Source organism: Bos indicus x Bos taurus, chromosome 14, assembly GCF_003369695.1.
Source record: "Bos indicus x Bos taurus breed Angus x Brahman F1 hybrid chromosome 14, Bos_hybrid_MaternalHap_v2.0, whole genome shotgun sequence".
Lineage (NCBI taxonomy): Eukaryota > Metazoa > Chordata > Mammalia > Artiodactyla > Bovidae > Bos > Bos indicus x Bos taurus.
This window is the reverse complement of record NC_040089.1, coordinates 61,264,164-61,285,082: the sequence shown is the minus strand read 5'-3', so window position 1 is coordinate 61,285,082 and position 20,919 is coordinate 61,264,164. Positions and strand designations below refer to the sequence as shown.

Below are 20,919 nucleotides of genomic sequence, written 5' to 3'. Positions count from 1 at the left end.
ACACACTTTGTTCCCCCAATATTTATGTTGACAATAAAGATTAAAAGTAAAAGGAAAAAAAATTCAGCTTTTTTTTTTTTCAACTTTTGGCCACACTGAGGATCTTTTGTTGGCCAGCGGGGATCTTAGTTTTCTGCTCAGGAGTAGAACCCTCACCTGCTGCAGTGGAAGCTCAGAGTCTTAACCACTGGACCTTCAGGGAAGTCTAAAAATCTCAACATTTTAATTGAGGAAAATCACATTCTTATGCTTAGATATTTTTCTTTCAAGTGTCAATATTTTAAGTCAAAACACTGCCTATCTACTGTTGGTTTATTAGCAGAGCTTATTGATTTTTAATTAGATTCAATAAGCAGTCAATGGTGTAGAAGGCACTATGCTAGAGAATTTGGTGAATAATAAGAATAAGGCATTTCACATACCTGCAGGCATTCAAAATTCAGTGGGGAAGACAGAACAACTTTGGAACTATTACCTAAAAATCAGTACTTATTTGCATAATTATCGCTCATTGAAACTGTTTTTAGAAATGAGTTTTTTCCTTTAACATGTTATTAATAATTCTTACCTCCATACTTTGCTATGTTGCTCTGGTGAATTTAACATTATAAAGAGCCTTTATTTTATTTAGCATTATTAGGAATATACTTAGTAGAAAGAAAGCATTAGGTGAGTGCTAATGATCTCAATTTATAAATAAAAGATTGCATCATCATTAAACAACTGGATTTGCTTTCTTCTTTTGAAATGCAATGATCCAAGGAGAATTTTTCTTAATATTTCAGATCAGTCATATTTAAATTAAAAATTAAAATACCAGCCAGCTGCAGATCTACAAGCAACATTAGGTACTCAAATTTCAAGTCATAATATTTCAATATAACATAATGTGTGGTTTCCATTAATAAAATATTTTGTATAGAAATAGCAAAATATTTTTATACAAAGCAGTGGGTCTGTCATCACTTCCATCTGCAAAAGATGAAGATTGTCAATAATAAGTCCTGTTTGCAAGCACATCTTAGGTTCTAATGGTTAGGGAAGCAACAAAGAGTTCAAGGGAGCCGTTATGAAGTAAATGAATAGAATATGTTTTCTCAGATGCTATGTGAGGAGAAACACTTCACAAGATCCAAAAGGAATAAGAAACTTAAATTGAGATTGTCAAGACTAAGAAAGCATTTGTGGAGGCATAAATCCATAAAGCACTTGTAGAGGCACAAATTTATTTGATGATTAAATATGATCATCAAACACAGCTATTAGAAAATCTGCAAGTAGAAATGGGATTCTGTGGGCTCCTGTCTTGGGGAGTGAAACCGCCTGAGTTATTTTACCCCAGGATCCGTTACCTAAGTTGTGCCTCTCCCCTAGAACAGTTCTAAGAGCTGTGATATTCTTTTTTACCCACTCCACTTCTTTCAATGACCTAGTTCCACTTTCCAAATATATAGCACTGATTCCCCACCATTCAACTATTTTATCCTTTAGTCAGTGCTCTCTGTATGTGCTCAGTGCTTGAGTAGAGATATAATGTCCCTGATTTCAAGGAACTAATAATCCACTGAGGGAGGCAAGACATATACATAGTATAAAGCAAGTCAAAGCAGCGTTTATAAAAACTAACATTTTCAAAGAGATAGTATTTTTTTTTTCAGTTTACAAGATAAATTTTACTGAAATCATGGCATCGCAGCCTGTCAAAAATTTTGTGAAGGAAGAACTATTACTTCTAGTTTAGAAACCAGGACACTGAATCACAGAGAAGCCAATGCCTGTGTCTAGGGCAACACTGTGAATTAATACAAGAGACAGTCTTTAATTGGGCCTTAGGGATGGTGGAGTGGACATTCTTGGCTTCATACCAATCTTCATTACTTGCTTTCTCACTATTAAGAGAATTCAGACTTGAGCTTGGATAATAGCTTTTACCATAAACTCTAGTATTTGGGGGGAACCTGATCCCATCTCAAGCTTTAGGAAGATCTATGGTGGTTTAAGCTAATGGTTGGCACATTCCATTTTTCCTGGTCATATTATTGTTCTGTTGGGGCTGAGTGTGGTGGGGTAAGAAGAGACTATGAACCAGTCTGGTTGAATTTTAGGACTCTTATTTGTAATGCTGGGAAGAATTTCTCTCTTCCACAAACAACAGGAATAAAATCAGAATATATCCCAATAATCCTTATGCCATCAATTCTTTCTGATTCTATTTCCCCCACTTTTTGTGGCTGCAGTAAAAATTAAATTGACCTTCATGCCATTATTTTCTTCCTTATGCTTTCTCTAATGTGATTTTTTCTCCCCCTGTGAATCTGAAACCTCATTTGCCCACTTTCAAAGTTTTTTCTTATCAAGAAAAAAATGACTTGGAATGTAAGGATTTAAAAAATAAGTTGATATAAATGAGAACCAAAAACTAATCTTCTTTTTCTGGTGACATGGTAAACATTGTTTCTTTCCCCAACATTTATTTCTGTCTTCCTCTTTTATATGGCAGCCATGTGGTTTGAGTGGACCAAGCTTCTTGCTACAATGATGAATTCAGATTAGTCAGACTTAAGTCATCAGAGCAGTCATGGACTGCCCTGGCCACAGGGATGAATGAGAATTGCTCTAATCAGTGCACAATTTAGAACTCTATTGAAAGAATATGGGAGCAGACTAGCTTAGATATGAAAGTGAAAAAGTGAGAGTGTTAGTCGCTCAGCCGTGTCCGACTTTTTGCAACCCCATGGATTGTAGCCCTCCAGACTCTTCTGTTCATGGAATTCTTCAGGCAAGAATACTGGAGTGGGTTGCCATTCCCTTCTTCAGGGGATCTTCCCACCAAAGGATCGAACCGGGGCTCCCTCATTACAGGCAGGTTCTTTACTGTCTGAGTCACCAGGGAAGCCCCAGCTTAGATATAAAAAGGCCCTGATTATTTTTGTCAGCTATGTCAGTGAAAGTAATCATTGTTAAAATTAAGTCAACACCACGGATAGATTCAGAATGAAATTGAGTCCTTGATAAAAAAAAATAGCTAGACTGTTAGATCCATCAATTCTGAAATCACATACACTTCTGGCTTTTCTGGTTAAATGAGCCAATAAGTTTCTTTATTTATCAGTTTGTGTTGAATTTGTTTGTATACATAACAGAAAGCATCTCTTGAGGTAAAGCATTCTTTCTCCATTGATAAGCTTATAGTTGTTATGGGGAAAAGTCCTGGAACTTTCCCAGTGGCTCATCGGGTAAAAAATCCACCTGCAATGAAAGAGACACAGGAAACTTGGGTTTGATCCCTGGGTTGGACAGATCCTTTGGAAGAGGAAAACGACAACTCACTCCAAGTTTTTGACTGGGAAATCCCATGGACAGAGGAGTCTGGTGGGCTACAGTTCAAAGGGTCACAAAGAGTTGGATATGACGATATGTTAAGCACAGACTCTATCTTTAAACATCAATACTCAGTTTTTTATTCTTGACTAAATTAATCATGGCAATTGCATAAGGTTTTGAAACTTAGTCTTAAACTTATTTACTGTTTACATATGGGGAATAATGTATTTATTATCATTCTCACAGACTTACTTACAAATTAGCTCATTTTCTCAAGGGTGCTATGATCTTGAGACATCTTCTGGGAGTTCCAAATCTTGGTGTTGTTTCTCAAAGGAAAACGATGTTGTTGAGTCTGCCAAGATGTCCTCACCTTCAATATGGTTTTTAAATGTTCCCCTTTCTTAATTCATTGTCACATTTAAAAAGTACTGAATAATCTTTCAAGAAGGAGAGGATACATTCTAAAAGAAATAAACAAAGAATAGAGATAATGAGATGTTTTTCATAATGTTGACTCCTTAGACTACAGATGCCTAGCTGAGCCTCTGTTAGTGCTGTGCAATAGAAATTTCTTCTGAGTTGAAAATGTTCTATATTGATGCTGTGCAAAATGGTAGCCATTAGCTATGTACAGCACTTGAAATGTGTTTAGTGTAATTAAAGAAATGAATTTTTAAAAAAGTTTTATTGAAATTTAGATGATTTACAACGTGTTTCTTTCAAGTGTACAGCAAAGTTATTTAGTTATATATATATATGTGTGTGTGTGTGTGTATGTATATATATATATATATATCCTTTTAAAGATTCTTTTCCATTATAGGTTATTACAAGATAAAGAGTATAGTTCCCTGTGCTATATAGTAGGTCCTTGTTATTTATCTATTTTATATATAGTAGTTATATATTTTAATTCCAAATTTCTAATTTATCCCTTCTTGCCTTTCCCCTTTGGTAACCATAAGTTTGTTTTGTCTGTGAATCTGTTTCTGTTTTATAAATCAGTTCATTTGTATCATTTTTTAGGTTCCATCTATAAGCAGATACATTTGCCTTTCTCTGGCTGACTTACTTCACTTAGTATGATAATCTCTAGGTCCATCCATGTTGTTGGAAATGGCTGAGTAACATTCCATTGTGTATATATACCACATCTTCTTTATTCCTTCATCTGTTGATGGACATGTAGGTTGCTTCCATGTCTTAGCTATTATAAATAGTGGTGCTGTGAACACTGGGGTGCATATATCTTTCTGAATTATACTTTTCTCCAGCTATGCCTAGGAGTGGGATCACTGGATCATATGAGGAATTTAATTTTTTTTTTTGGCTGTGTCATGCTGCATGTGGGATCTTAGTTCGACCAGGGATCCAGCCTTCACCCCCTGCATTGGGAGCTTGGGGTCTTAACCACTGGATTGTCAGGGAAGTCCCCAAGAACTGAATTTTTCATGTTACTTAATTTTAAGTAATATAACAATAAATTAATAAAAATTTAAATAGCCATCTGTGTGTAGTTACGGCTGGTAACTACCACATTGGACAACATAGCTCTAGATCAACCTTAGACTATTAAAGAGTTAAACAGGAAAATGGCAAAAGATTGTTGTAGCCAAACAAGTATACTTTTTTTGGAGGGGGTGATTCCACATGGCATGCGGGACCTTAGTTCCCTGACCAGGAATCAAACCCATGCCCCCTACAATGGAATCCGAGTCCTAACCACTGGACCGCTAGGGGATTCTCAAATCGAGTGTACTTTTACAGTGTTTTCTTATCTTTGAGATGCAGTTCAACATTGATCTAATGAGATTTTATTCATTTAAATAAATTAATTGAGGAGAGTTAATAGCTTCCCAATTTTTCTGTTGACTACCATACTTGTTTTTCTTCATTTCCTACATTTTTACAGGGTGCGTCCTTCTCAGTTCCCCCTGGGGATCTTCCCGACCCAGGGATAGATCCCGCATCTCCTGCATTGTAGGCAGATTTTTTATTGCTGAGCCACCAGGGAAGACCTTTATAGAGTAACAGTTTTTAAAAACAACCTCACCACATCACATCTCTGCTTTAGAATACCCTTCATGCTCAAAATAGATCAGCAGTATAGGAGGCATTGCTCGGAGCTCATTGGAAATGCAGAATCTATCTACACCCAAACTAACTGAATTAGAATCTGCATTTTAATGAAATATATAGAGATGATTTATATGCACATTCAAGTTTGAGAAGCACTGTTGCAGGATGAAGTCCAAACTCTTTAACATATCTTAGAGGTTCTGGTCTAGCTCAGTTTCCAGTATCATCTCCAGCAACTGCCCCTTCCCAATCTCTTAAAACCCATATTCAATCTTGTACAAAATGATTTGCAATTCTGGGTATTCATCTTTTCTCTGCTGCATAACAAACTTTCTTTCTGGTCTTCAATACCCATTAAAAGTTTTCTTTCCATGGTTTCTCATAAGAGTTAGGTATATCTGTACTCTGCATAATTTTATAGATACCTTTCTTACAGCATGTATCAAATGGGTTATAAATATTTGCATGTCTCTCATACTACACTGTGAACTTCTTGAGGTAGACATTTTATTTTTCATATAGTTATGCTATTCTCAATAGTTCCTGATCCATGCTTGCTGTTTGAATGATGTTCCAGAAGTGAGCATTAGATAATTGCAATATTTCATAGAATGACTACATTTAAAAGGTAGAAAAGATTCCTTGTAGAGAAATTTTATTTTACAAGAGGGAAACTGAGGCCCCAAAGTTGAATGACTTTCTCCAAGTTATTAGCACGGTGACATTTTTCTCTGTAAATATTAATAGCACGTGTGTGTACATGCTAAGTCGATTCAGTCCTGTCTGACTCTTTGTGACCCTATGGACTATAGCCTGCTAGGCTCCTCTGTCCATGGGATTCTCCAGGCAAGAATACTGGAGTGGGTTGCCATGCCCTCCGCTAGGGAATCTTCCTGACCCAGGGATAGAACCCGTGTCTCTTATGTCTCTTGCATCGGCAGGCAGGTTCTTTACCACTGGTGCCACTTGGGAAACCCATATATAAATAGTAGGCACCTCATAAAATATCCAGCCAATAAACATGATAAACTGATTTTTCTCTCTCTGGGTTTTGGATGAACTAAATTTCCCTTGACTAAAGGTAAAGACTTTAACAAACTTGGATTATTCTGTATCTCTTCTGCTAATCTTTTCCTCACCTTTCCCTTGTGGGAAATGACAGGACTCTTTTCTATCTCTCTTTCAGTTTAGTGTTATATGACGCTAATCAGGAAGATAGTGAAGTAATTAGGGATGCAGTATCATTAGTACACAGCTGATAGTAAGCTTTGCATCTCCTTTCATCAGATCTAAGATGAGGTTTCTTGAATTTCAGTGTCTGGTGGAGTAAAGGACTTGGACGAAAGCAGTTGGACCAGGTACCATCTAGATAAGACCAAAGCAATTCTCGTAGGCAGAGGGAGACATTTGAAGTATACAGTAGTCAGTTCATGTTGCAAAAGATAAACCGACCCTTTGTCTTTGAGAGCCACAATACTGTAGGAAATCTTGGATTACAGGCTATTTCTACCTCATTAGATTTTGGCCAGACTTCTAGAGTCCCTTCTTAACCTGCTCTCAAATAAAAACGGTTATCTTTTTTCCTAGTTGGGAAGATTCTTAAAACTTATCTTCTTGTACAGTATTTCAGCCTATATTGATGAGTTCTGTATCAATTTATTATGCTTGTCTTACAAATCCTAGGCAGCTTCATTCGTTTAGTCATGATTCTTTGTTAAAAGAAGGGCTCCATTTTCTTGGTATTCCTTTTAGCTATTTCTGGATTCCAGCTAGGGTTAAAAAAAAACAAAAACAAAAATCTTGTCCGAGGGGAGAACATTAATATTAGTATTAACCAAAGTGATTTACTTTAAAAAAAAATTTACTCCTTTGTAATGGAGAACACAGGAACTCCAACCAAATTTATTAAATGTCTAGCATATACTATGGTATCACAGGATGGTTATGACATAGACCTGGGGAATACTGTTTGAATTTTATTTATATATTGTCCAACTGAGATATTACACTAATATAGCCTGATCATAAAATTTGGGGTGAAAACTGGGATACTTTGAAATGAGTAGCAACAACTAAACAACATGGAAAAGAAATGCAAAAAAGCAAAATGGCTGTCTGTGGAGGCCTTACAAATAGCTGTGAAAAGAAGAGAAGTGAAAAGCAAAGGAGAAAAGGAAAGATATAAGCATCTGAATGCAGAGTTCCGAAGAATAGCAGGGAGAGATAAGAAAGCCTTCCTCAGCGATCAATGCAAAGAAATAGAGGAAAACAACAGAATGAGAAAGACTAGAGATCTCTTCAAGAAAATTAGAGATACCAAGGGAACATCTCATGCAAAGATGGGCTCAATAAAGGACAGAAATGGTATGGACCTAACAGAAACAGAAGGTATTAAGAAGAGGTGGCAAGAATACACAGAAGAACTGTACAAAAACGATCTTCAGGATCAAGATAATCATGATGGTGTGATCACTCACCTAGAGCCAGACATCCTGGAATGTGAAGTCAAGTGGGCCCTAGAAAGCATCACTACAAACAAAGCTAGTGGAGGTGATGGAATTCCAGTGGAGCTATTTCAAATCCTGAAAGATGATGCTGTGAAAGTGCTGCACTCAATATGCCAGCAAATTTGGACAGCTCAGCAGTGGCCACAGGACTGGAAAAGGTCAGTTTTCATTCCAATCCCAAAGAAAGGCAATGCCAAAGAATGCTCAAACTACCGCACAATTGCACTCATCTCACATGCTAGTAAAGTAATGCTCAAAATTCTCCAAGCCAGGCTTCAGCAATACATGAATGGTGAACTTCCAGATGTTCAAGCTGGATTTAGAAAAGGCAGAGGAACCCGAGATCAAATTGCCAACATCTGCTGGATCATCGAAAAAGCAAGGGCGTTCCAGAAAAACATCTATTTCTGCTTTATTGACTATGCCAAAGCCTTTGACTATGTGGATCACAATAAACTGTGGAAAATTCTGAAAGAGATGGGAATACCAGACTATCTGACCTGCCTCTTGAGAAATCTATATGCAGGTCAGGAAGCAACAGCTAGAACTGGACATGGAACAAGACTGGTTCCAAATAGGAAAAGTACTACGTCAAGGCTGTATATTGTCACCCTGCTTATTTAACTTCTATGCAGAATACATAATGAGAAATGCTGGGCTGGAAGAAGCACAAGCTGGAATCAAGATTGCTGGGAGAAATATCAATAACCTCAGATATTTAGATGACACTACCCTTATGGCAGAAAGTGAAGAGGAACTAAAGAGCCTCTTGATGAAAGTGAAAGAGGAGAGTGAAAAAGTTGGCTTAAAGCTCAACATTCAGAAAACGAAAACCATCACTTCATGGCAAATAGATGAGGAAACAGTGTCAGACTTTCTTTTTTTGGGCTCCAAAATCACTGCAGATGGTGATTGCAGCCATGAAATTAAAAGACGCTTACTCCTTGGAAGGTAAGCTATGACCAACCTAGATAACATATTCAAAAGCAGAGACATTACTTTGCCAACAAAGGTCCATCTAGTCAAGGCTATGTTTTTCCAGTGGTCATGTATGGATGTGAGAGTTGTGCTGTGAAGAAAGCTGAGCGCCAAAGAACTGATGCTTTTGAAGTGTGGTGTTGGAGAAGACTCTTGAGAGTCCCTTGGACTGCAAGGAGATCCAACCAGTCCATCCTAAAGGAGATCAGTCCTGGGTGTTCATTGGAAGGACTGATGCTGAAGCTGAAACTCCAATACTTTGGCGACCTCATGCGAAGAGCTGACTTATTGGAAAAGACCCTGATGCTGCCAGGGATTGTGGGCAGGAGGAAAAGGGGATGACAGAGGATGAGATGGCTGGATGGCATCACCGACTTGACGGACATGAGTTGGGTAAACTCCGGGAGTTGGTGATAGACAGGGAGACCTGGCGTGCTGCGATTCATGGGGTCGCAAAGAGTCAAACATGACTGAGCGACTGAACTGAACTGAACTGAGCAACAACTAATACCTACATCTGATCAACAGATTAAACAAGGACCACAGTGGCACCCCACTACAGTACTCTTGCCTGGAGAATCTCATGGATGGAGGAGCCTGGAGGGCTGCAGTCCATGGGGTCGCTTAGGGTCGGACACGACTGAGCGACTTCACTTTCACTTTTCACTTTCATGCTTTGGAGAAGGAAATGGCAACCCACTCCAGTGTTCTTGCCTGGAGAGTCCCAGGGACAGGGGAGCCTGGTGGGCTGCCGTCTATGGGGTCGCACAGAGTCGGACAGGACTGAAGCGACTTAGCAGCAACAGCAGCATCCTGGGCAAACTGGAACATTAAGAAAACATTAGTTTCTCTTGTAAATTTTTTTGGCATTTTAAATATTACAGTTACTAGGGACTGCTGCTGCTGCTAAGTTACTTCAGTCGTGTCTGATTCTGTGCGACCCCATAGACGGCAGCCCACCAGGCTCCCCCGTCCCTGGGACTCTCCAGGCAAGAACACTGGAGTGGGTTGCCATTTCCTTCTCCAATGCATGAAAGTGAAAAGTGAAAGTGAAGTTGCTCTGTCATATCTGACTCTTAGCGACCCCATGGATTGCAGCCTACCAGGCTCCTCCATCCATGGGATTTTCCAGGCAAGAGTACTGGAGTGGGGTGCCATTGCTTTCTCCTACTGGGGACTAGCTTGGGTTAAATATAACTATGCCTATTGTATGTTAGACACTATAGTAAAGTGTATTGAGATTTTGGGCTTTCCCTGGTGGTACAGCAGTAAAAAAAAAACCCATCTGTCAATGCAGGAGACATAAGACGCTGGTTCGATCCTTGGGCCAGGAAGATCCCCTGGAAATCTTCCTGGAAATGGCAACTCACTCCAGTATTCATGCTTGGAGAATTCCATGGACAGAGGAGCCTGGCGGGCTACAGTCCATTGAGTCACAGAGTCAGACACAACTTAGCGTTCACTTGCACATGCACGTATGCACGCGCACACATATACACACACAAATTTTAGTCAGGGAAACGGAATATATACATACCGCTATAATAAACAATTGTGTATAGAGGCATAAATACCGGATTGAAAGTCAGACTGAAAATTTGCCTTAAAATTCAATCTCTTCCTTTGATTGAATCCCTAAACCTCTCAGGCTGTTTCCTTACCTATAAAATGTAATGATACTTATTCTTCTTATGTTGGTAGAAGAAGGTGGTAAAAAATGTGAAAGCACTAACATAGTATCTATTCATCAAATAACAAATGCTTGATAAAGGATTATCTGATTTTGTTGATTTTCTAGTTTAATGAAGGCAGCTAGAGTGGAAGATAGAGACTTCTTTGGAAAGAAAATATTTCTAAAAACATTTATTTTAAAGATTTTATTTTTTACTATATTTCATGGCCAGTTTTGCCCCATTCGCACCTCCATCCATATTATTTTGAAGCAAATCTCAGATATCAAATAGTTTCATCTATAGGTATTTTAGTATGTGTCACTAAGGATTCTTTACTTTTCTAACATCATCACATTATCATTATTAACCAAATAAAGCAACAATGATTCTCTATTATTATCAGGTGCCTCGTTACTGTCCAAATTGCCTGGTCTCTTATAAAAGTTTTCCACTCATTTTTTAAAAGATGAGGTCCATGAATCCTTGCACTTGGTTGATGTTTTTTAAGTTTCATTTAAAGTATAGATCCCCTCTTCACCTCTTTTTAATTTTTTTCCTTGAAATTTATTTGCTGTAAAAAAAACTTGGTTTTGGGGAATTCCTTGGTGGTCCAATGGTTTGGACTCCACGTTTCCACTACTGGGGACTGGGTTTGATTCCTGGTCTAGGAACTAGGATTCTGCAAGTCTCTCAGTTCAGTTCAGTTCAGTTCAGTCCCTCAGTCGTGTCCGACTCTGTGCGACCCCATGAATCCCAGCACGCCAGGCCTCCCTGTCCATCACCAACTCCCGGAGTTCACTCAGACTCATGTCCATCGAGTCAGTGATGCCATCCAGCCATCTCATCCTCTGTCGTCCCCTTCTCCTCCTGCCCACAATCCCTCCAGCATCAGAGTCTTTTCCAATGAGTCAACTCTTTGCATGAGGTGGCCAAAGTACTGGAGTTTCAGCTTCAGCATCATTCTCTCCAAAGAAATCCCAGGGCTGATCTCCTTCAGAATGGACTGGTTGGATCTCCTTGCAGTCCAAGGGACTCTCAAGAGTCTTCTCCAACACCACAGTTCAAAAGCATCAATTCTTCGGCACTCAGCCTTCTTCACAGTCCAACTCTCACATCCATACATGACCACTGGAAAAACCATAGACTTGACTAGATGTGGCCAAAAACAAAACAAAACAAAACAAAACCCAAATCTGGGTTTTGCCCTGTAAAATATTCTGTAGAGTATTCTACAGAGTGAAATCCCATGGTGCAGTTTACTCGCAGAATAAATTTTATTTGACTCTAATACAAGTCTTATTTAAGTAAGTTTTGTCATTAAGATGCACATTTGTATGTCTTATATGGTAACTCATACATTGGGTCTACTTGCAATTTTCAAAGACTCCCATGGCATTCCTACAATGTGCCTGAGTGGGATAGAAGTACCATGCTTATGAGAGCAGAGATTAGAATTGAGATACTTCATTGTCAATTCTGGTTCCATCACTCAGTAGTTATCTGAAATACACCTCCCTTTGTAGGTTTCTAAAATGGGGTTAATATCTGAATCATTGTTAGGATTAGGTAAGTGAAGAGCTTAGCATGCTATCTGACACACGGGATGGCTCTTAAGTACTATTAATATTGTTTACAATGAGGAAAGTAAAATTTGGCCTTGAATTTAAAATGAAGTTGGGGAGATGAGACAGATACAAAGACCTAAATAGGTATAAATAAATATAGTCAAGGGATACAAAAACCTAAACAGGTATAAATAAATATAGTCAAAGGGATCATGGAAACTGAGATATGGAACTTGATGGAGAAATAGCTTTGAGAAGGGATTCATTCACTTTTATTCTATGTCTGCTATTCTGCATAATGCTCTCAGCACACTTGTTCAGTCCTCATAACTACACTGTGAGGAGGCACTTCTTACAAGGTCATGTGTGAGAAGACCGAGGCTCCAGGAGATCAGTCTTGCTCCAGGTCACCAGTTAGTAGGGGACCTTGGTATAGTTTAATATGTTCCTCTGTTCTATTTCCTATAAATTGGTTGATGTATTTAGAAGGTGTTGTAAATTTAGGTTTGATTTTTTTTTTTGGTGGGGGGGGAAAACAACTTCTACATATAGTTGTATAATTTTTCTATCAGGAAGCACATAATGCCTAGTTGATTATCTTTTATGACGTTAGCAGCTGTTGCTATTTAATTGATATTTAATGCTTAGCTATATTTGTTCATTAAGGGTTTTGTGTTTATTTCTGATCTCATAAAATTCACTTGTTTTTTCACTTCTGAAAGTGGTCAGAGTTGTAATTAAGATGAAGATGTAATTAAGAAAATATTTACATTAATTATGTCTATATGGCCCAACCTCGAATACTATCCTATATCACTTTAAAGATGTGCTTATTGATTGCTAGGAGGGAATAAAAATAGAAATAACTTTATAATGCTATAAATGAAAGATGATTAGAATATGATTTCCCCTTTTTAATATAAATGGCTCTATGGGTTTTATGACATAATAATTAAGAAATAACTTCCTATATTGCTAGATGCACAAAAAAGTAATTAATAAGCTTATCTACACCAACATCCTCTAAGTTTTTCATTACTTCTTGGCTTCAAATCCTAATAATTAAACTGTTCTAATCTCTAGCTTATTTTCTAGCAACAAACAATATATTCTTTCCCTGATGCCATGCTCTTTTGTTATCACTAATATAATACTGTTATTTTGATTTAAAATGACAGTATGGTCCTACAGTCATAGCTAAGCACTTTGAGTTATTTTTCCAATAATGCTGATTAACTTTTGATGAACCAGTCATATCCTACCACCCAGTTCCTGGTCAAGAAATAACATGTTGTCATCTGACAACTGGCAAAGATTAACAGTCAGCTGTGGCCACTGCACTGACTGACTCACCCAGGGATTTAAACCACGACCTTGGCCTCATTATCATGCTGTTATAATCTACTGAGTAACATAGCCAGAAAAATAAATTCTGAAGGCAGGAAGTAAAAAATTCTGCTATTTGTGTCTCCATGCCTAAATCACCGCACATCTGTGTCCTTTCAGTAATTCTATTAGCAGGTGTTTTGGATATGCATGAAGAAGTGAAGGCAGGATATTCTGAAAATCAAAGCTGATCATGTCAGTTCTCTGAATAAAGAAACCTCCACTGCCTATCTGATGACTATAGGATAAGTTCAAATTCTTCAGCAGAGCACATAAGGTTATAGCATAATGTTGCCACTGCCTATTTTCCCAGCTTTATCTCTTGCTGCAACTCCCTGCCTCATTCTCCAGCAACAGTGATTTTTCTCATTATTTTGTGACTGCTCATGTAATTGTGCATATATTTATCAAGAGTTTGTAATACATGAGACAGTCTGATAGGCCCTGGGGAAACTGGAGTGAAAGGCATATTCCTTGCCCTTAAGCATTCATGGCCTGGTTGAGGAGCCAGACGGAGATAAACGGGTCCAGCCCTGTGTGACATGTGCTATCTGTGAGTAAGGCAGTACAGTGCTAAGAGAGCCTGGGGCAAACAGGAGGAAGCACAAAAAAGGAAGGGATGAGCACACGGTAGAGAAGACAAGTTACTGACAGAGAGGAAGGTTATGGCAGATGGAGCAGAAAGGGTGGTTCAAGTTGGGGGAATATAAAAGAAAGTCCTAAAGATGAGAAACTTTATATGTTCAATAAAGTACAAGTCATTTGTCATGGCTGAAGAGGGGTGTGTGTTGGTAGGCTGAGTTGCAGATAAGGCTACGGAGGTAGGCAGTAGTGGAATCCTAAAGGAACCTCAGACAAAGACTTTAGATCTTATTTCTTTCCACCTATGTTTCTTCCTTTCGAAGCTGCTTTTTCCTTTTCTTGGACTTCCCAGGTGACCCAGGGGTGAAGAGTCCACCAGCCAATGCAGGAGACACAGGAGACATGGGTTCGATTCCTGGGTCGGGAAGATTCCCTTGAGTAGGAAATGGATAACCCAAAATCAGTATGCTTGCCTGGAGAATTCCGTGGGCAGAGAAGGCTGGTGTGCTACAGTTCATGTGATCACAGAAAAGTCAGACATGGCTGAGCATGCACTCATTTCCTTTTCTCCCACCCAACTTAAACCAATCATGACAAGATTCTCTTCCCAGAAATTAACTCAACGAGTATTTATTTTTGTTGGAATACCTACTACATGTGATGTACTGTTCTAGGTCCATATGCTACATTAGTAAAAATCTTACTTTGTTCATGTGCTTAAATATTCTTGTGCGGGAAGTTAAAGGTTAATGATAAACATAAAAAGCCGGGTTATTATTCAACTTGGAGTAAAAGTTGGAGAGTGGCAAATGTCATGGAAAAATCAGGGTAAGGTAAAGGAGACTAGAGTGACCAGGGAGCAGGTGAAGCAGGCTGGAACATTAAACAGGATGGAAAACTAAGCAGAAATGTGCAGAAGGAGAGTAGGCCATGTGAATATCGGGGTGAACAGTATTTTGGGCAGAAGGAACAGCTAGAGGAAAGTCTAACAAGAGAGTAGTAGATGAGGTCAGAGAGGTTATATGGGACTTGCAGGACATTTAAGGGGTTAAATTCTGACTGAGTCAACTAGGGTGCCACCACAGGATTTTGACCAGTAGAGTGATATGATCTGACTAATATTTTAGGAAGATTTGTCTTTATGCTGTGTTGAGAAAAGACTGAAAGCCGCAAGGACAGAAGCAGGGAGATCTGTTAGGAGAAACTGAGGGCTGCAATGATTCTAAGCATTGTGAGGCAGCCAGATCTGTTAGGAGAGTACTGCTGCAGCTGCTAAGTCGCTTCAGTCGTGTCCGACTCTGTGGGACCCCATAGACGGCAGCCCACCAGGCTCCCCTATCCCGGGGATTCTCCAGGCAAGAATACTGGAGTGGGTTGCCATTTCCTTCTCCAATGCATGAAAGTGAAAAGTGAAAGTGAAGTCGCTCAGTCGTGTCTGACTCTTAGCAACCCCTGGACTGCAGCCTACCAGGCTCCTCTGTCCATGGGATTTTTCAGGCAAGAGTACTGGAGTTGGGTGCCATTGCCTTCTCCAGCAGAGTACTGAGTCCTCAGTAAATTTTACTGATTATTACAGTTTTGATTTTAGTTTAGATATGCCCCCTACAACTTATTTAGTAGATTACAAGTAATTAGCCCTCATTGTTGTTGTTTAGTCACTAAGTTATGTCTGCCTTAGTGAACCATAGTTCGTCAGGCTCCTCCGTCCATGGGATTTTTCGGGCAAGAATAGTGGACTGGGTTGCCATTTCCTTCTCCAGGGAATCTTCCTTACCCAGCGATCAAACTCATGTCTCCTGCATTGGCAGGCAGATTCTTAACCACTGAGCCACCATGGAAGCCCTAATTAGCCCTTCAGTTCAGTTCAGTCTCTCAGTCATGTCCGTCTCTTTGCGACCCCATGAATCACAGCACGCCAGGCCTCCCTGTCCATCACCAACTCCCGGAGTTCACTCAGACTCATGTCCATCGAGTCAGTGATGCCATCCAGTCATCTCATCCTCTGTTGTCCCCTTCTCCTCCTGCCCACAATCCCTCCAGCATCAGAGTCTTTTCCAATGAGTCAGCTCTTTGCATGAGGTGGCCAAAGTACTGGAGTTTCAGCTTTAGCATCATTCCTTCCAAAGAAATCCCAGGGCTGATCTCCTTCAGAATGGACTGGTTGGATCTCCTTGCAGTCCAAGGGACTCCCAAGAGTCTTCTCCAACACCACAGTTCAAAAGCATCAATTCTTCGGCACTCAGCCTTCTTCACAGGCCAACTCTCACATCCATACATGACCACAGGAAAAACCATAGCCTTGACTAGACAGACCTTTGTTGGCAAAGTAATGTCTCTGCTTTTGAATGTTATCTAGGTTGGACATAACTTTCCTTCCAAGGAGTAAGCGTCTTTTAATTTCATGGCTGCAGTCACCATCTGCAGTGATTTTGGAGCCCAGAAAAATAAAGTCTGACATTGTTTCCACCGTTTCCCCATCTATTTCCCATGAAGTGATGGGACCGGATGCCATGATCTTCATTTTCTGAATCCGTACCCTTATGCAAAACTCAAAGTCCACAGGCTTACAGGCTTCACAAACTTATGCTCCTATAGGAACTAAAGAAAGGATTGCATTTCTGAGTTAGTTTGTGGCCTGTCAAGAAGACCTTGAGAACTCAATGAAGAACAAAGATGAACATGGAGAGTTACTCCTAAAGGTAAGTAAGAACAATTCACTTTCAACTCAACTTCAAATGTGTTCATATATTTGAGGGACATGCTTAAGTAAACCATAATGCCTTACAAGATATAATGAGATGAGATAAACATTTTAGGTTAAATACTAAATCAGAACAAACAAAACAAAACAGAGATCAAAAGACAAGAGATCTTTGGAAAGCATTTTAGTTCTCAGCATACCAATCTTACTTTAACTTGGGTCTATTGCTTTGAAAAGTAGCCCATTTCAAATTCTATGGGATTCTGTATGTTATATAAATACTGTGACAAATTTTTATTTTCAAAAGGTGTATGAATCAGAGTGGAAGATGATTTTAAGATACCTCCACTGCTAAGCATTCCCTTTAATAGGAAAAACACATGTAGTTGTTTGTAGTAAAGAAATGTAAAAAGGAAATACACTTCTGCTTTATCCAATCCTATAAGAAATCAGGTGTCCCTGTGATACCAGCTTATGCACATTGAATTTTATATGCTGGCATTATCTCTAGGCAGGTGAGAGGTAGGAGGGGTTCTGGGAGACACAACTGCAGGCACTCAGCATACTTTGTGACTGGTAGAAAACAGTGCGTGGCCCAGGGTGTGACTCTGCTATAAAATAAGCCAAAATTGTTCAGTTTGGACAACCTCTTCTAAGTTCACATTTTATGTACTCCGGGTAGTCTGTTTCTTGGAGAAGGCAATGGCACCCCACCCCAGTACTCTTGCCTGGAAAATCCCATGGATGGAGGAGCCTGGTAGGCTGCAGTCCATGGGGTCGCTAAGAGTCAGACACGACTGAGCGACTTCACTTTCACTTTTCACTTTCATGCAGTGGAGAAGGAGGTGGCAACCCACTCTCAGTGTTCTTGCCTGGAGAATCCCAGGGACGGGGGAGCCTGGTGGGCTGCCGTCTATGGGGTCGCACAGAGTCAGACACGACTGAAGCAACTTAGCAACTTAGCCGTCTGTTTCTACTTGGGTTGATAGCTGGCTGGGGAATGGACGTGGTGGTGCTTAAAATCTGGCTCAGAAATAGGTGAATAAGGTAGAGTGTTCCACCCATCCTTTTTGTTTTTAGCTCTATTCTCCTTTCTTTTAAAGGAGCTTTTAGTGTATTTTAGTGGCAGTGAGGTAAAGGTCATAGATATGTGTATTTACTGTTACCTGTCGTTGCATATTAGTGAAAAGGAAAGTGTGGATGTTATTTAAAAACTCAATATTCCAATTTTAGGTAAAAAAATCAGTCTCACTAGAAGTGTTCTTTTTGTTTTCCACTTCCCAGTTTCTCCTCCATTATCTTTTATTGTAATGCACTTAGTATAGTTTCCAACCTTTGCTATGTACTTAGGAATTTTCAAAATATACTCTTGACCAGAGTCCTTATGCCAGAGACTGATTCATTTGATCTAGGGTTAGACTCAGGTGATATTTTAAAAAGGTGCAGCTAGGGTTTAAAATTGCAATGGTTTCAAGCAGGAGTAAAAGTATCTAGGTTCTAGTTGCAGTGCTGCCATTTACTAGCTGGCTGACCTTAGTCCTCTAGTTCCCATAAAATGATGAGGCTGGATTAGAGATATATAATAATCCCCTAATTCTACAACAAAATCACATAAATTTGGATTCATATGATCTCATCAAACTAACTCCAAAGAGATGAAAACTGAATTACTTGGGGCTGTGAGAGCTTGATTTGAAGTAGGTGAGTAATGTAAATAAATGAGTAAATAAATAAAAGCACTTAAGTAAACTTTTCCCTTGTTACAAGGGGTGGGAGAAAAGAAACAGAAGACATTGATGCTTAGAAACCACAAGAGACTTCCAAGGCAGCTTTGTGTATTCCCAGGTCTCTTAAATTGGGAGCTAGTCAGATGCTACCCGGGGAAAGGGGAGCGGCAGGAGGAGAGAGTTTGCTACACACCAAGAAGATAAATACAAGTCCCCAAGGCCTTACACTACTCATCAGACGATAATCTGGCCTGGTACTAAACAAAGCTAGCGTGGAAGATGGGGTAGGGGTGTGTACGTATACGTAGATACACACACACGTACACCCACCCCACCCCAGTCGTCCACTGCGCTTGCCAAGAGCAGGCAGAAGGGGTGATCCCTGGCAACCAGTCCCGCTGGCCTCAACTCTACCCCTCTCCACTAGCTCCCAGTCCCGCCCCACTCCACCATACCCAGAGGGTTGTCAGGGCGGGGCTCAGCCCTACCCAAAACACAGGGCAGCGGCGGCCACTGCCATTCTCCAGGAGCTGGTTTTCTGTTCACTCTCAACCTCTTTCATCTTACCCGTCCCTGTGCTTGGAAAACCAGACTCTCCCACTAACCCTATCCCCTGGCTTCCCTGCCACTAACTCTCTAGATAAGGCCCGCCAAAGAGGGCCAAACAGAACGAAGCCCTTGGCCCAAGCACCGGCTGATCCCCATTCTCCGACCGATCCTTAGTTCTTCGCCTTCACATTTACAGCCTCCGGTCTCCTCCTCATCCGCACACCTTTCCCAGACAAACCCTAACTCTCCCAGTGTCACCTCCCACTTCTCCAGCCTCTCCTGCGCTTTCTTCGCCATAAGGATCCCCCGAGGAACCAATCCGTCCCGACACTTACAGTCTCCCTCCTTCCAGGACTCCGCCCTTGGCAGCTCAAGAGCCCCTCCAAGCGCTCATACTTTTTCCCCCTCCAGCCTGACACCTTGCGCGCCGCCCGCCTCCCGCCCCCTCCCCCCGCCCCCCGCTCCCGCCCCATTCCGGGTTCAAAACCCCTGCGAGCCCTCACTCCCGGATCTCACTCAGTCTCCGGACCCGACACGCCCGTCGCCGGTCCCTGCGCTCCTGGTTCTCTACCTCTCCAGCTGACCCACAGGGCTCTCCATCCACCTCGATTCTTAACTCTTCCCTCTCTCCCGACGCCGGCTCTCAAGCTCCCCTCTCCACACCCCCGCCCTTGAAACTCCCGCTCTCCTCCTCCGCCCAGCTCACTCTCTTCCCTTCCTTCCCTCCCTCCCACCCTCCCCAACCTCTCCCCGCCCTGCCCCAGTCCACTGATCGCCTTCGGGAGGGTGGGCGCCGCCCGCCGGGCGTCCGCGGTGCTCGGGCCTCCACGGCCAAGAGGTGACGCGGGCCCCGCGGGAGGAGCTGGGGAGGCGGAGGAGGCGCGGGCGGCGGCACCGAGCGGCGGCGGCAGCAGCAGCGGCGGCGTAGGGAGCGGGCCCTCTGCACCCACTCCACGGACCACAGGGGCGGTGGCAGCTTGAGGGACTCCAGACGGGCGCGTTGATGGGGAAGGACTCGCGCCCGACCCTGCTGCGCGTCGGAGGTCGCTGGGATCCGGGCGCTGGCAGCCGCGAAGCCCCGGCCTCCGGATTGTCCGCCACTAGCCCTTGTCATCCCTACTCCGCTTTCGCTTCCCCGCTCTAGCCCAGAGGGGTGGTCTTCAAGGCTACCCGCCCCGCCCCCTGGCCCTCTCCTCGTCGTTTCTGGAGGGGGGTCCTCGGGAGCCCAGTGACGCGTCGGCCGGTGGGACGGCTCGGCAGCTTCTCTGGGAAATTCGCCCCTGCTTCCTCACTCTCCTCTGCGCTCCCGCCTCGGCGCCCCTCTTGGCTCGCGGGACGCTGCCTCCCCGGCACTCGGAGCGAGTTCCCGGGACTCCCCCCAGGGGGCTGGGTCGCAGCCACCCCTGTCTCCGCTCCCGAGCGGCGCGCGCGGGGCCCCCCGCCTCCGCCGCAGCCGGACACCCTTGCGCCCCGGGCCGGCGCGCCGCCCTCCCGTCCGCTCCTTCCAGTCACCCCACCCTTATCGCCGTCCCCGCCACCTTACTCCACCACCCTCCCCGCGCCGCTCCGCGCCCTCCGCGGCCCGGCCCGGCCTCCCGCTCCTCTTCTGGCCCCAACAGCTCACTTGCCAGCCCTTCGCCCCCCGGGGAAAAAGAAACATTTCTCAGAGCGCACTCGTCAGCCCTGCCTTCCCCCCATCCCGCCGCGCTCGCCCTCCCCTCCCCTTCCCCCCTCCCTTTTCCATCTTGGGGGAGGGGGGCCGTCGCCTGGGATTGAAGGCCATTGATTTGTATGTATTTGTCCCGGCGCCGGAGGCTGCCCCAGCCGCCCGCGCGGGTGCCGCCG

At 42.2% G+C, this 20,919-nt stretch overlaps 1 long non-coding RNA gene across 1 annotated transcript; it reads right to left on the bottom strand.

Annotated features, from left to right (window-relative positions):
- Positions 1–3,079: 3,079 nt before the first annotated feature.
- On the bottom strand, positions 3,080–19,768 carry LOC113904350. The gene is made up of 3 exons (XR_003514492.1): positions 19,591–19,768; positions 3,581–3,788; positions 3,080–3,249 (listed from the first exon to the last, which is right to left on the bottom strand). It is a non-coding gene; the product is annotated as an uncharacterized LOC113904350 (long non-coding RNA).
- Between the last annotated feature and the right edge of the window lie 1,151 nt (positions 19,769–20,919).